Below are 16497 nucleotides of genomic sequence, written 5' to 3'. Positions count from 1 at the left end.
TAGTTCTTTTCTTATAAAGGCATTGTAGCATCGCTTGCATACAGTTATTTAGTATCCCATCCCATTCTGCAGTAAAAACAGGATCCAGTGGGAATGGTGTATCATGCTTGATCCTTAAGCCCCTAGGGCATAGTCTTTCCTCCATATAAATGGTAAGAAACCGAGCATCCAACCCAAATTTGAGTTCCTCTTTCAAAAGGTCCTCCAACTGTAGAAACAGTTTTTTCATATTCACCGTATCCTCCTCTGAATACACATTAGGTAGGTCTAAGTCCCAGTCAATATTATGAAGTTCAGGGGTACCTACTGTCTGTAGGATCAGTCTCTCCCTGGAGGACAATCGATTGTTAAAGTATTCCATTATGTGCTTATCAACCCTCTGCAGCTATCTCCACACCTGTAAGGTTTTAGTTTTATGATGTCATCAGTGACCAATTTATCAAAAGTTCGGATGGCATCGAAGTATTCGTTGATAGGAATAAAAGTGTATGGTTTATTTAGTGAGGTATGAATGAATTGAAAATGTGAAGGTACCAAGTCAGAAACCAAGGGGTGATTTTTTTAGAAAATACTTTTTTAGGGCAAGATTCCGTGTGTATTTTTTAATGCTGATATATAGTTGAAATTGGGTGGGTTCTCTAGAGGGTGCAAATTTTAGTCCCTTCTGTAGGAAAGACTTTTCCTATTTGGTTAATTGATAAGAGCTGAGATTAAAAAATGTTTGACGATTTGATGGGTCAGTTTCTATTGTTTTCTTTTGGGAGAGTTTCCCATCCCTCTTGCCTCTCCTGGTTGTTTTCGGAGGGCCCTGAAAAAATCCCGTTTGGGGTGAGTTTGAAAAATGGATTGAGATTGGGATCGCACGAACTTTGCAGAAAGTAATTTGCATCTAGGTATCGGATGACTAGAGCCATTAAATGTGTTCATGGTTTTAGTAGGTTGTTTAAAAAAGGGAACACGTTTACTTGCATGTTTGATTAAATTACTGGAACCCAGGCGGGGGTTCCAGAAGGTAGTCTTTGGACGGGCACCCGTATTGGAAGAACCTAGACTAGTGATACTAGTTTGGGAGATGGTGCCTCATGTTCTAATGAAGAAAAAATAGAATATCTGTTAGAAACCGGAATGTTGGTACCAGGAGTTTCGGAGGTGTTTGGAGGACAAATCCATATTGTTAGGTACCATATTGTTAGGTAAATTAACATACTCAACCAGACTCCTGTCTTGAACCATAGATGCATTTGCTGGAAATGTGGTTGTGTTGTCTTGATCATTCAATGGGCAAGGTATCACAGGACTATATTGGCTAAAGTTAGAATTGGTGGAGGTGGAAAAAACAGGTGAGGGATTAGGAGACTCTACAGGAGAATTTAAGGGCCAGTTTAGTAAAGATTTTAGCATGCCATACTCTTTCCAATAATTCCAGGATCATAGATAGTGAGTAGTGGTTTCTGATGGTGACCTTATTGAGCTCCTGATAGTCTATACAGGGCCTGAGAGATCCGTCTTTCTTTTTCATAAAAAAGATGGATGCACCTGCAGGAGATGAAGAGTGGCGAATGAAGCCCATGGCTAGATTTTAATCTATATAGTCCTTCAACGCTTTTAGCTCTGGTCCAGCCAGGGTTTAAATTATGCCAAAGGGTATTTCAAAATTTCAATTGGACAATCATAGGGGCGGTGGGGGGAAGCTGGCCAGCGATCTTCTTATCACACACATCAGCATACTCATGGTATATTGCTGGTAGCTCAGAGACTGCTGTGGGTTTCATATGGGCTGAACAGACAAACCCAAGGACTTATCTGCTTCTTTAGAAAATGCAGCTCCTTAGTTTCCCAGTTTATTTTAGGGTTCTGGGAATGCAGCAAAGGCAATCCTAAAATGATGGGGAAAATGGGGAGAAGAGATGAGCATAAAAGACAGTCTCTTGATGGTCATTACCCATAAAAACCTTCAAGGACTTTATCTCCTGATACACTGATCCAGAGCTTAACAGAGAGCCATCCACAGTCTCCATTTGTACAGGAGTGGCCTTTATCACAGAACATATTCCGTGTTTCTGGGCAAAAGAAATGTCCATAAAATTGTCGCTTGCTCCTGAATCAATCATAGCAGGGCTAGATACCCAAACTGTGTCGGCTCAAAGCTTGATGGAGAGGAAACAATGGGAGTTGTTATTCTTACGGCTCAGCTGGGCTACTGCTGAGGAAACCTAAAATACTTCGGCATTAACACATGAATAGGGCTCAGGAATCACAGAGTTCAAGTCCGAGTAATTGACGTCTATAGCTGATGATCTCTGTGGGGCCTGTGGTCAGGATATGACAGAAGTCCTTTCACAACATTCACAATGTAAAACCACTGCAGTAGTCTTATGGGAACGGCTGGGGCAGTTTATAATGAAATGCCCTGACTTACTGCAATAAAAACATATGTGAAGCCCCACAGGTGTTGTGTCGGTGCATTACCTTCAGGGACTCCACTCGGCTGGATCTCCGTCACTGGTAGGAAATCTTCTGTTTGATCGTGACGCCACTCTCAGTATTGCGGTCAGTGGGGACCGCCACTGCAGGTTAGGGGACGCCTGGGGCTGATGGTGGGTGCAGTCGGATGTAGTAGCCTCCTGAGAGTGAGGCAAGCCCCAGGGCCCTGTGTAGGTTTGTAGTACCACAAGTCGCAGAATGACTCACACAGGCAGAACTGTCTTTCAAGGGCTTTACTCACATTTGATGGCAGGGTGAGTAGCCCGGGCGTAGCTGAGATGAACCAGATGGGAACCAGGTATCCTTCAGGCTGACTTTATGAGGGTGACTACTAACTCGCCTTCCTTAGCCCTTTTTGGTTTGGGGTGACCCCGACTTTGAGTCCCTATGGGGGTCACCCAGGGAAGATGCTGCAGCCTCTCTCCCCTTCGTTCGCCGTGTGCTTGTCGCCTGGGCCAGATCACTCCAGCTTCTTGCCTCCTGTGAGCTATGGGCCCTAACTGTGGCTACGTGGCTGCGGCTTTTTGTGGTGTTGTGGCGTGGGCTTTGAGAGCCCCACACCGGCAGGTTTAGCAAAAGAAAGCTGGATCTATCTCCGCTTCGGGATCTGCCGCCCGGTTGGGCCTGGTGCTCTCTAGCAGTCTCCTTACTTCCCACTCCGTGCTTTCTCTCTAGCTGAAGCTGGCTTTCAGGCAGCACTCCTAGTTGACCGTTCTCCCCCGTCAGTAGCCACTGCGCGGGCGCTGTTAGACAGCATCAACCCCACAGGTCTGCTCCTCACTGAGCCCTCTGGAGTTCTCCTCTAACTGACTCACTGCTCCTCCTCTCCTGTTCTTGCCTACGCCACCTAGCAACCAGACTCTCTTACCACACCCCTTGAGAGGAGATGGAGGCTTTTGGCCCCCTCCACTATTCCAGTGAAGGTCAAGGCTTTTCCCCCTCCTGGGATCCCCAGGGGTCCTCTCATGGGTACATGTGTGAGACCTGATCACTATGCGCCTGTGTTCCACACCCCAGTCAGCCTTCTGGATTACCTGTATTGTACTGTCCCCAGCATGGGTGCAGTACTCAGTGGTGCCTGACCAGGTCAGGGGTGCCACATTCCCCCTTAGTTATCACCAGCACGTCCTCGGGCTGCAAGACAACATTTTAAAATGCATAAAACATTAAAACATGTAAAACATTTTTAAAAGCACCAGGTACCATACATCACCACCCTCCACCCACAAGTCCGTTAACCCACCCAAAACCCTTTCACGTTGGCCGCGACTTCAGCCACTTCTGGCAGGATGTAGAGGCGGCTTTCATGGGCTGGTGGTCTTCAGGGTATACCTGGCCTGGTGGATCCGCGCCTTCAGCCTCTTCTGGCAGGATGCAGAGGCGGCCTCCACAGTTGGTGCTGACCAGGTACCCTCTTTGTGGTGGTGAGCCAAGGCCCCATAAACAGGCGTGCTCTCTGGTTGCAGGTGAGCCAAGGCCCTATATACGGACGGGCTCCTCCTGGTTGCAGACGAGCCAAGCCCCTAAACAGGCTGACTCTGGTGGCGGTGGTGCCCTCTGGTGTAACTATTTACACTGCGAGAGTTTGTGGCTATAGCCAGTTCATAGCCTTAAGGTTTATTTCTCACAATAGTTTTTGTGGGCACATTACTTGAACTTGAGAACGTTGCAAAACAAAACTTTTTCAAAACTTTAACTTCTGTACTTCTTTCTTTACTTTACTCCTCTTTACCAGGGCTTGAGCCTGTATGGCGGTGGCACCTGTTGCTTTCCTGCTCTTTATCGTCGTCTGTGGTCGTTTCATCTGTAGGTTCTTTTTCTCTGCTTTGTCTTCCTTCTCTTTCTTTAGGACTTTGTGTTACGTCCAGGGCATACAATCCTCTTTCACCTTGATGCATAGTAAACTGGACTGAATCTCCCATCTTTAGATTTCTGCCAGGGTGTCCTCTGGGCAGATTAGCTCTGACGTCTCTCCGATTGACAAATATCCCTTCTTTGATACCAGGTGCTACAATGAATCCGTATCCACTTCTCAAATTGAAATCCTCCACTACTCCTCTGAAAAGGGGTCCTCTGGCCTGGGCTTTGGACCTTCTCAGGGCTCGTTTTTCTTGCAAGTCTCTGGCGGTGACTTCTCTCTGCTCTGGGGATGACGGTGCAGGGGATAGTTGCGTTCTGTTGCGGTGTGTCTTACGGGCTGGATTCTGTAGGGTGCAGCTCACAAACTCCCAGGTAAGGCTTTTGGGCAGTTCTTCTTCTGCAGATGGTGTCAGGTCTTCCTCATCCCATCGAGAATAAGGCAGCATCTCTGGCTCTGGGTATGGCTCTGGAGTCAGCCCCTCAACCTCCTGGCCTCCTCCCCCCCTTAGTTCTTCCTGGCACTCCTTGGGTAGCAGTGCTGGGGATGGACTTCTTTCTGCCGGCCCAGGTGGGGAACTCTTTGCCGTGGTTGCTGCGGGAGCTGTCGGGATACTCTTTGGGGTGTGCGGAGGGAGCATGTACCGCTCCACCATCTCCCGTGGGAACTTAGCTTCCAGATCGGCTTTTAGCTGCCAGTATGCGGAGTCCTCACCTACCAGGGATTGCCTAGCAGGGACTTCCTGAACCTGGGGAGCCTTGTCTGCTCTGGCCTTGCGGGCCGGGGTAAATGGTACGTCAGCCTTGTCTTGGCGGGCCGCGCCCGGCATGGCGGCGGCCTGGTCTTGGCGGGCCGCGCCTGGCATGGCGGCGGCCTGGTCTTGGCGGGCCGCGCCTGGCATGGCGGCGGCCTGGATCAGCGTCGCAGCTGCGATGGGGTCTGTGCAGGCTGAGCTGGGCGTCGCTGCAGCGGCCGGGGCTTGGCGGGCCGAGCAGGGCATCGCTGCGGCGGCCGGGGCTTGGCGGGCCGAGCAGGGCATCGCTGCGGCGGCCGGGGCTTGGCGGGCCGAGCAGGGCATCGCTGCGGCGGCCTGGGCTTGGCGGGCCGAGCAGGGCATCGCTGCGGCGACCGGGGCTTGGCGGGCCGGGCCTGGCATGGCGGCGGCCTGGTCTTGGCGGGCCGCGCCCTGTTTGGCGGCGGCCTGGTCTTGGCGGGCCGCGCCTGGCATGGCGGCGGCCTGAATCGGCGTCGCAGCTGCGATGGGGTCTGTGCAGGCTGAGCTGGGCGTCGCTGCGGGGACCGGGTCTTGGTGGGCCGAGCAGGGCATCGCTGCGGCGGCCGGGGCTTGGCGGGCCGAGCAGGGCATCGCTGCGGCGGCCGGGGCTTGGCGGGCCGAGCAGGGCATCGCTGCGGCGGCCGGGGCTTGGCGGGCCGCACCTGGCGTGGCTGCGGCCTGGTTCAGCGTCGCCGCGCCGGACGCCTCTTCAGGGACCGCGGGCGTGGCCGTAGGGGTCGGGGCACTTGCGCTAGCTGGGGCATCACTCGACTCACCCATCGTTGGCAGCATCGGGGTCTGAGTTGTCACCGCCCGATCTGGCACTCGGTGCGCGGCTCTCTCCTCGTAGGCCCGAACCGCCGCGGTCATCCATAGGAACTCCTCGCGTCCCTCTCTGATCAGCCTTCCGACCCTGGCTTCCAGTTGATCGCAGAACTCGGCGAGCTCCCGACACCACCAGGCAGCGGAGCCTGGCTCTGAGTCTCTGCACTCAGACGCCATTTTCATTAGCAAGCTGCTGGCTTCTCTTCTGCTCCGCCGTCTCCGGACGCTTCCGCTCTCTTCGCTGGCAAGCTCAGAACTCTGCAGGGGATCTCTGGGTAGCCACACCTCTTCGTGGGCGGTAACTTCTCCCAGCGCGGGCTGCTGTTGTTTTTCAGCGCGCTTTTCATGGTGGCAATATGGCGGCGCTTCCAATTTTTCAAGCGGACCGCCCAGGCACATGGTCACCTGTCTGAACAGGTCTAGTCCTTATCCTGTTCGTGACGCCAGATGTGAAGCCCCACAGGTGTTGTGTCGGTGCATACCTTCAGGGACTCCACGTAGCTGGATCTCCGTCACTGGTAGGAAATCTTCTGTTTGATCGTGACGCCACTCTCAGTATTGCGGTCAGTGGGGACCGCCACTGCAGGTTAGGGGACGCCTGGGGCTGATGGTGGGTGCAGTCGGATGTAGTAGCCTCCTGAGAGTGAGGCAAGCCCCAGGGCCCTGTGTAGGTTTGTAGTACCACAAGTCGCAGAATGACTCACACAGGCAGAACTGTCTTTCAAGGGCTTTACTCACATTTGATGGCAGGGTGAGTAGCCCGGGCGTAGCTGAGATGAACCAGATGGGAACCAGGTATCCTTCAGGCTGACTTTATGAGGGTGACTACTAACTCGCCTTCCTTAGCCCTTTTTGGTTTGGGGTGACCCCGACTTTGAGTCCCTATGGGGGTCACCCAGGGAAGATGCTGCAGCCTCTCTCCCCTTCGTTCGCCGTGTGCTTGTCGCCTGGGCCAGATCACTCCAGCTTCTTGCCTCCTGTGAGCTATGGGCCCTAACTGTGGCTACGTGGCTGCGGCTTTTTGTGGTGTTGTGGCGTGGGCTTTGAGAGCCCCACACCGGCAGGTTTAGCAAAAGAAAGCTGGATCTATCTCCGCTTCGGGATCTGCCGCCCGGTTGGGCCTGGTGCTCTCTAGCAGTCTCCTTACTTCCCACTCCGTGCTTTCTCTCTAGCTGAAGCTGGCTTTCAGGCAGCACTCCTAGTTGACCGTTCTCCCCCGTCAGTAGCCACTGCGCGGGCGCTGTTAGACAGCATCAACCCCACAGGTCTGCTCCTCACTGAGCCCTCTGGAGTTCTCCTCTAACTGACTCACTGCTCCTCCTCTCCTGTTCTTGCCTACGCCACCTAGCAACCAGACTCTCTTACCACACCCCTTGAGAGGAGATGGAGGCTTTTGGCCCCCTCCACTATTCCAGTGAAGGTCAAGGCTTTTCCCCCTCCTGGGATCCCCAGGGGTCCTCTCATGGGTACATGTGTGAGACCTGATCACTATGCGCCTGTGTTCCACACCCCAGTCAGCCTTCTGGATTACCTGTATTGTACTGTCCCCAGCATGGGTGCAGTACTCAGTGGTGCCTGACCAGGTCAGGGGCGCCACACATACATTTTCCTTCAGGTGATATTCCATTTGTGCATCACTGACCCGTCTCTGAAGTGAGTCATCTGCATAGGTTCAGGTTCAGTTTCTCGAGAGATCCTACCCAAAGTCGACTTAAATGAGGAGGAAGGGAGGAAATTGTTAGCTCGGTTAATTTCGAACCATCTCTTAGACTGTCTGCGTTCAGTGAGATGGACATCGATCCGAATGCAATAGTTGATTAAATCTCCCAAGGCACTGAGCGGGTTGGCACGGTCAATTTCGTCTTTAATCACGTAAGACAATCCTTTGCAGAAGATAGACTTCTTGGCGGAGCTATCCCAAGTGGTGTCGAGAGCCCATCTCCTGAAATCCAAGGCATATTCTGCTATCGACACAAAGTCAACTTGGCTGCTTCTGCTGTAGAACCTCAGTTCAGATCGTCAAACACCTGACCATGGCTGAAATGAAAGCATCCAAATTATTTAGGCAATCATCGTCCATTTCAATCAGAGGGTTAACCCATGCGAGAGCCTTGCTGGTGAGCAGCATGATTATGGTTAATACTTTAGACCGCTCAGTGAAGAACTGAGAAGCGAAAAACAATTTACCTTGGTTAAGAAACCCTCTGAATTTTTCCCATTAACTATCAAAGCGGAAAGGTAGTAACTTGTGGAGCCCAGAAACTGGGGGTGAAGCTGGTGCATGGAATCGTCCGGAGCCTCAATCTTGGCTCGAAACTCCTGCATGTTTTGTCCGAAACCTGCAATTTGTGATCATTGCGATCCTGCAAGCTTCCAAATGTGGTCTTCAGAGCCTGTCTATTGGCAAGAATTGTGTCTGTCACTCCACACAGATCTTTAACGCAGGCTTCTGAAGCACTCCACGGGGACTTGGAAATACTCGTCACTGGGCCAGTGGGGGGTCAGGGGATGTCAAGGATGGCCCTTCACAATTTCGTGAACCTGAGGTATCCACGAAGGGATGGATGGTGGGATGATTATGAGGATGAAGGGGTTTAGGATGTTGGGAGTAGTTGTCTCGTGACGCCACCTGTGGTGTGTGGCCATGGATTAGTCACCAGGTAGAGCCAGGCCCTATGGGAGCATGATGGTAGTGGTAGTGGCCGTTGGCACCGAAGCGTGGGGCGACGTCGACGGCAAGGACAAGCTGACACAGTGGTTGCGGTTCAATGTCTTTACTCACTGTATGAGTATGATAGTCTGTGGGCCCTTCCTCCTTGCACTGTGTCTTTGGGTCCCCGCGGCGTGAAGCTGAAGGTCCCCTGTAATTGTCATTTAGTTCCCGTCCTGTTTGCAGGCAGCGCAAGTCCTTTTTGGAGCCTGACCGTGACTCCGGGCTCTGTTTGCCACTGTGCTCCGGGATCTCGTGGTTGCCAGAGGGACGTGAAATACCCCTATCCGGCAGATTCTGGTGGTGCAACCTGGAGTGTACACTACCTTAGGGCTCTGCACCCTAAAGTGCGCACTTTCCGAGGGAGCTATTAAGCTGTCCCCTCACCAACAGTATTTTCTCCTATATTCCACAGGAGCTACCGGTCACCAGCTCCTCTCCTATCAGCTTCCCCAAGCCAACTCCTATCTGTGTGCTCCTAACTCCCCCTTCGTAGTCGCTCCTCCCCTGAGTCCCTGCCTCCTGTGGGTGGAAGCCCCAGTGTTTGGTTGGCAACCTTAAGACTCAACCCTAGCCTGGTCCCCATTGTGGAGGGCAACCTACTGTATGTATGGAATGAATGGATGTGGAACCGTCACCGACCTCCTCCGGACTCGGGATGAGTACCGCACCTTAAGTGGGGTGCAGTACCCTGTGGCGACCGAAGCCTCAGGGGCGCCACACTTCCATATTCCCAGACCCAGCAGACTATATTCTTGATTTCTGAATCTTTTAATGTGTAGAATACTATTGTATAGAGTCTCGTGTATGGGTGCAAGAGAACACAGGAGACACAGGTTATGCAATTGTTCATGTATTACAAGTAGACCCCGCCAGCACCTTCCATCCTACAGTGGCCTCTGGCACCGAGCTACAGCTTCTGCCTTGTCCACTCCGGCTCTTGGTTTTTCATCCTGTGGCGCCAGCTGGCGAGCTATCAGGATCTCCTGGGGTTGCTTCCTAGTGGTTACTTACCAGCGTTCTGTCTGCTTCCACCTCCTGTGGTTGTGGTGAAGAGTAAGGCCCATAATGGTGTCCCCACGCTGTCCTGCCCTCCTCTCATGGTGGGGATGTCAGTTTTTTAAACTACTCAGCCGTCCTATAGTGTCTGCCTCATCCTCGGTCCATGCTGTTGTCTGCCGGAGCTTGCACACACCACTGTTATGTGTAGAATACTATTTGTATAGAGTCTAGTGTGATGCCCTGGAAAAACCAGGTAGTCACACAGTGAGGCCCCCGCATAACACCATCCCACACAGGGTGACACACAGCCGACTTGAAACCCTAGTCACCTCCCCCAGGGTAGGAAAGGCAAACCAGTGGGCGGGACCAAGCGGATGGAGAACACCCACCTAGGGGGTCTGGAGAACCCGGGGCGAGAAAAGCAGTAGTCAGAGTTAAGCTTTGGAAGTTGAAGGTCAAGTGGAGGGGAGTAGTTGAGGAGGAGAAACTGAAGGCTGAGACAGAAAGGAAAGGCATCGGGGTTGGAGCCCAGGCGTGCTGGCTAGGTGGCAGACGGTGGTCCGTATCTGTTAGGAGACTGGAATACGGCTGCCGGAGATCTGAGGTGGAACGGGACAGGGTTGGAGCGAGCCGGTACCGACACCGGAGAACTGACCCTGAAACCGTGCACAGAGGGGGTACTTGGACCCTGAAGCCAGGACCAGAACCAACGGCCTAGCTAATTAACCAATTGAGGGCAGGATTATAGGTCCTGTCCCAACCAAAGTCCCAAAAGCAGACAACAGCCCACTGCGGGGGATTAAGGGCATCCGCCAGGGCCCGGTAGATCCCAAGGGACAGCGTCAGCGGGCAGGCTCCCAACAAAACGACCCGGAGCGGACTCCCGTGTTTCACGCTGGGAAGTCCACCACACTAAACACAGAGTGCAGAAAAAAGTGATACAGACCACCAGCCCGGGTGTGGGACCAGATACACCCGACCGTGGTAGCCGGCCACCAGCACCTTGGTTTACTATTGGACTTGTGTGATTAATTTAATCATGAGTAAACTAACATGCCTTGGTCCGACCGGGCGCACCGGCCCCTACCGCCACCATCCTCAGCATAAGAGACACTGGGCCCCGGGGCATTCATCCCTACCCCTGGAGGGGATAACATCCAGCTGCCATCACATCGTCCCCCATTGCCCCACAACAGCAGCGGTGGTGCCACATCTCACCACACACCGTGGGTGGCGTCACAGACAGTTTACGGAAAAATCCCGTACAAATACGTCCCCTTTTATTTAAATTGTCTGCGCAACCCCCGAGTCCGGTAGAATCCCTCGTGCCACACTGAGGATCCGGATTCGAGCAGCCTGGCTGCTGGCATGAGGGTGGCACACCTCAAAAACTGGTGTCACGAACAGGATTGTAACCCATCCACCTTCCTGGTGGAAGTGCGCCTTGCTCTGGCCTGTCGGCAGTGCTCCGCTGCAAGGTTTTGAGGGGCTGCCATTTTTGGGCGCGAAAAAAAGACAACCCAGCGTCTTCTTCCCTGAGAAACGGCGCAAAGTTCAAGCCCCGCCCCCTGGGAACACGGCCGGAAGGAAGTACCACCCTGAGGCCGGAAACGAAACTAGAGAGCTACGTCTGGAGACTGCTCCCGAAAAACCGAGGGGGAGAAGAGGGAAGATGTCCGCTCCCAATGCTGATGGTGGGGCAGCGCCTGTCGCTGGAGCGGCGGCGCCCGTGAACGTGGCGGATGACGGAGGAGCGGCAGCTCCCGCTCTGGTCACAGGAGCGGCAGACCCTGTGGTCCCAACGATCACCCAAGTTATGCCGATTACCTTACCTTACGTGCCCGGTGCTGCCTGGTTACCTCAGTATGATGGACGGCCCGATGCCCTGCAGGTATTCAAGAAGAAAATATGTACTGTTCTTGATATGTATGCTATGACCGGCAAGCAGCGCGCATCGGTGGTACTAGGACAGTTGACCGGTGCCGCAGAACAAGAGGTAGAGACTTGGGCCAATGCCGATCGGGCCTCGGTAACCGCCATTTTGGACAAGCTGCAAGTTGTTTTTGAAACCCGCACGGAAGCGGAATTGCGGATGCAGTTCTATAACTATCGGCAGCGTCCCCAGGACAGCATTCGGGACTACGCCTTAAGGCTGCAGACCGCCTTGCGTACGGTGAAACAGATGGACTCCATTAATGAGCTTGAGAGCAATAAAATGCTGGTAGAGCAGTTCTTGCAGGAGCTGGGATCCGCTGAGGATCGCAAGCAGCTGCAGGTGTAGGCCCTGGAACACCCCTACTTGAACTTGATCCTAAAAGACCGGGCCATTAAAGCGCTACAATCATCTGCAGCTGGTACTCCCGAACCGCCAGCTTGGCCAGCTGACACTGCTCACATCTCGGTGGCGGCCCCTTTGCTAGCCTTACCGGCACCTGCCGCAATGCCTGGGACTCCTGAGGACCTATCATCGCAAGTCCAGCATCTAAGTGATGACGTTGCTAGAATCCTCGCCGCCCTGCAGCTTCCACTGAAAGCCAAGCCAGCAGAGAAGATCCAGCTCGCCGACAGCCCAGAAGATGTCCCCTGGATTCAAAGGAGAAGAAGCAACAACACCAACAGCCGGTATGGACAGCCCGTTTGCTACAAGTGTAACAAGACTGGTCATTATTCTCGCCGGTGTCCTTTAAACGAGCAACCCCTGAGGCCAAGGGCCAATCCTCAGGAATAGATCCTCAAGGCCCAGCTGATTGGCGTGATCGATACGTTGGAGGTCGTCCCATCATCTATCTTGCTGTGGACGGTATCCCGACGTTCGCCCTCCTGGACACCGGCTCGCAGGTAACAACTATACCCTATGTACTGTACAAACGTTATTGGTTTGATAGTGAACTCACCCCACCTGATGCCAGTTTGACCATCATTGCAGCTAATGGACGACCTATGACCCAAGTAGGATTTAAGGAGGTAACTTTGACGGTGGGGCGAGTGGAGCTGAAGCATCATTGTGGTGCAGAATGACCCCAGTGACCGTAACTTGAAAATCGAACGTGATTGAGAACTGCATGGGAGAAGTGCTGTATTTATTACAACAACTGTCTGCCATGGCAGGAGCAGGCCAGCAGAGGGCTCTGCAACGTGAAATCAGGGCTCTCCTGCAGTGGCAACAGGTGAACATGTCAGGTGGAGAGATTGGTAGTGTGCGGGTGATGGATGTAGCGCCTCTAGTGAGGCCTCCACGGAGTGAAATGATGATTTGCAGGGCAGCAGTAGGTCCCTGTGGACAGGATTACCCGGCAGTAGTGGAGCCACTGCCTTCAAAACACTGGCCCACAGTAATGGCAGTCAAAGGGGTGATTGATGTCCGGAAGGGGAGAGTGTCCGTGAGAGGGATGAATTGCGGAGAGGAAGAGGTTAGACTACCCCGTTACGCCACCATTGCTGAGTTATTCACAGTAGACACTGACGCCATCCAGGCGGCAGCCTCCACTACAACCGTATCACAGCCAGACAGCGACAGTTCACCGAAGCAGTTAGAGGAGTGGTGTCAAGAGCTACACGTAGGCACCGACTCCACATTTGCACATCACAAGGGAGGGGTGTACAGGGTAGTGCGGGAGTACAAGCAAGTATTCAGCAAACACCCGCTAGATTTCGGGAGGATTAAGGGAGTCCAAACACCACATTCCCACAGGTACACATCCACCCATCAAAGAGAGATATAGGCCAATTCCACCCGCACATTACCAGTGTGCCAAGGACATGTTGAGGAACATGAAGGAGGCAGGGGTCATCCGTGATAGTTGTAGTCCCTGGGCAGCCCCGTTGGTCCTGGTGAAGAAGAAGGACGACACGATGAGGATGTGTGTGGATTACCTGAAGATTAATCAGATAACTCTACCATTGAACTTACTAGTGGTTACTGGCAGGTGTCCGTCGCAGAAGAGGACCAGGAGAAAAACTGCTTTCGCTCGCTACACCGATGGGTCTATGTGAGTTCAACAGCATGCCTTTTGGGCTTTATAATGTGCCAGGAACCTTCCAGAGGCAGATGGAGTGCTGCTTTGGGCATCGCAATTTTGAGACAGTCCTGCTATAGTTGGATGATGTCATTGTCTTCTCCCAGACGTATGAGGCACATCTGGAGCATCTCGCTGAAGTGTTTGAGGCTCTCTCCAAGTACGGAATGAAACTGAAGCCCTCCAAGTGCCATCTGCTGAAGTCCAAAGTACAGTACCTCGGGCATGTGGTGAGTGCCGAAGGTGTGGCGCCGGACCCAGAGAAAATTACAGCCATCCAGAGCTGGCCAAGGCCGACCACAACCAAAGAGGTGAAGCAGTTTCTGGGCCTAGTGGGTTATTACTGCCGCTTCATCAAGGGCTACACCAAAATGGCAGCCCCCATGCAGGACCTCCTGGTGGGAAAAAACAAAAATGGCAAGACTCCCGTACCCCCGTTCACCTGGGGTGAAGAACAGGAAGAGTCCTTTCAGCAGCTGAAGTCGGCTTAGACCGGAGAAGAGATCCTAGCTTACCCCGACTATGGTCTCCCGTTCATTCTATACACAGATGCCAGCAATGTAGGCCTGGGTGCTGTCCTGTCCCAGATGCAAAATGGCAGAGAGAAGGTGATTGCTTATGCAAGCAGGAAGCTCCAGCCAACGGAAAAAAAACCTGAGAACTATAGCTCCTTCAAGTTGGTGTTCCTGGCACTCATCTGGGCGATAACGGAGAGCTTCAAGCACTATCTGTCTTCTGCAAAATTCGCTGCCTATACAGATAATAACCCTCTGACCCACCTGGATACGGTGAACCTTGGGGCCCTAGAACAGCGCTGGGTGGCTCGGCTGGCAAATTATGACTTCACGATCAAATACCGGGCCGGCCGTAAGAACACCAATGCAGATGCGTTATCTCGAATGTCACACCTACCTGATGGAGGGGTTTGATGACGACGAGTTGGAAGAAACTGAACTGCCTGTGTTCCATCAACCTGATAGTGTAAAGGACGCCAGACCATACAGTGGTCAGCAGAAGGCAGCCTTCGACCCGTTACCCCGCCATGGGTGGCAGGAAGCCCAAGACAAGGAACCTGCAGTCCGGCTAATCAAGATGCTAATTTCCCAAACCAATTCCAGGTTGGAGCCTACTGCCCCTCCAGAAGCGCAGTGGCTATGGAAGGAAAGGGACCGCTTGTACTTACAGCAGGGCAAATTGTACAGAGGGCTAATTAATCCTAAGACACACGAGAAGGTCTGCCAGATTGTGGAACCGCAAGTGTATGTTCCCGTGGTCTTGAAAGCTTATCACGAGGGAGCTGGAAACTTCGGCTGGAAGAAGCTAGAAATGCTGCTAAGAAAACGGCTTTACTGGGTTGGAATGAGAGAGTCTGTGACGCCCTGGCAAACCCAGGTAGTCACAGTTAGGCCCCTGCACTACACCGTTCCCCCACTAGGAAACACACAGCCAACCAGAAAACCCTAGTCACCCCCCCTTAGGGACAGACAGACCCACCAGTGGGCATGACCAGGCGGTTGGGACACGCCCACCCAGGGATTTAGACAGCCCAAGGCGGGAAAACAAGCAGGAGAAGAGTTTAGGTTCAGTTTGGAGAGGAGTGTGGGCTGGAGCTAAGGGTAGCTCCAGCAAGGAAAGTTCAAGTTAAACAGCACCAGGGTAGGAGCCCTGGTGCCACTGGCTACTAGGCAGACTGTGGTCTGCGTCAAAAGGAGCTGGGAAGACGGCTCGGTGGAACCGAGGTGGACCGGGATAGGGTTGTAGCCCGCCGGTACCGACACGGGGAACCGACCCGGAAACTGGAGCACAAAGGGGGGGTACTCGGACCCTGAAGCCAGGACCGGAACCAAGCGGAACTGGTTAATTAACCAATTGAGGCCAGGACTAGAGGTCCTGTCCCACCCAAAGTCCCTCATAGAAGATAACAGCCCACCGATTAGGGATAAGAGGTCACCGCCAGGGCCCATAGATCCCACGGGCCAGTGTCTGCGGGCACGGCTCCTTAGGCCACATCCAGCCGGGAGCGGACTCCTGAGTTTCACACTAGGAAAGTCCATCTTACACAAAGCAGTGCAGGAAAAGGATAGAGACCACCAGCTGGGTGGGGGACAAGAACGCAACCGGCTGCGGCACCAGCCACCACCACCTTGGTTTACCAGAGACTTATGTGTTTTACTAACAGTGAATACACCAGCACCCCCTGCGGTCGCCATCCCCTGCACACACCAACCGGGCCCCAGGGCCACCATCCCTGCCCACGGAGGGGTTAAAAACTTGCTGTGCAACATCTCCCCCGGGTGCCCCATAACAGCAGCGGTGGTATCCCACCTCACCACACACCGTGGGTGGCGTCATGAACTTACTACGGCCTAGCCCGTACATCTACGTCCTCCCCCCATTTATTTGGCGTGTCTGCGAGACCCCCGGGTCCGGAGACCCTTGAGCCACCCACCAGAAGGACCGGGCCCGAGCAGCCTCGGCTGCTGGTACGGGGGCGACATAAGTCCATTGAAGCATGGTGCCGGGATTGTGGTCCCTGTGTGCTAAGAAGAAAGGATGGAACCAGCCAGAAAGCCCCGCTGCAGCCGATTGTCACTCATCAGCCGCTGGAGCTGGTCGCTCTAGACCATGTCAGGCTCACGCCAAGCCGGAGTGGCTACACATATGCCCTCACCATCGTCGACCATTACTCCAGGTTCATGGTGGTGGTACCCGTTAAGGACCTAACAGCCCACACTGCGGCAAAGGTCTTCCAGGCATACTTCTGCCGGCCGCATGGTTACCCGGAGAAGGTACTCACAGACCAGGACCTGCCTTTGAGGCAGAAATC

Source organism: Anomaloglossus baeobatrachus, chromosome 5 (genome assembly GCF_048569485.1).
Source record: "Anomaloglossus baeobatrachus isolate aAnoBae1 chromosome 5, aAnoBae1.hap1, whole genome shotgun sequence".
Classification (NCBI taxonomy): Eukaryota; Metazoa; Chordata; class Amphibia; order Anura; family Aromobatidae; genus Anomaloglossus; species Anomaloglossus baeobatrachus.
Note: the sequence above shows the minus strand (reverse complement) of the source record.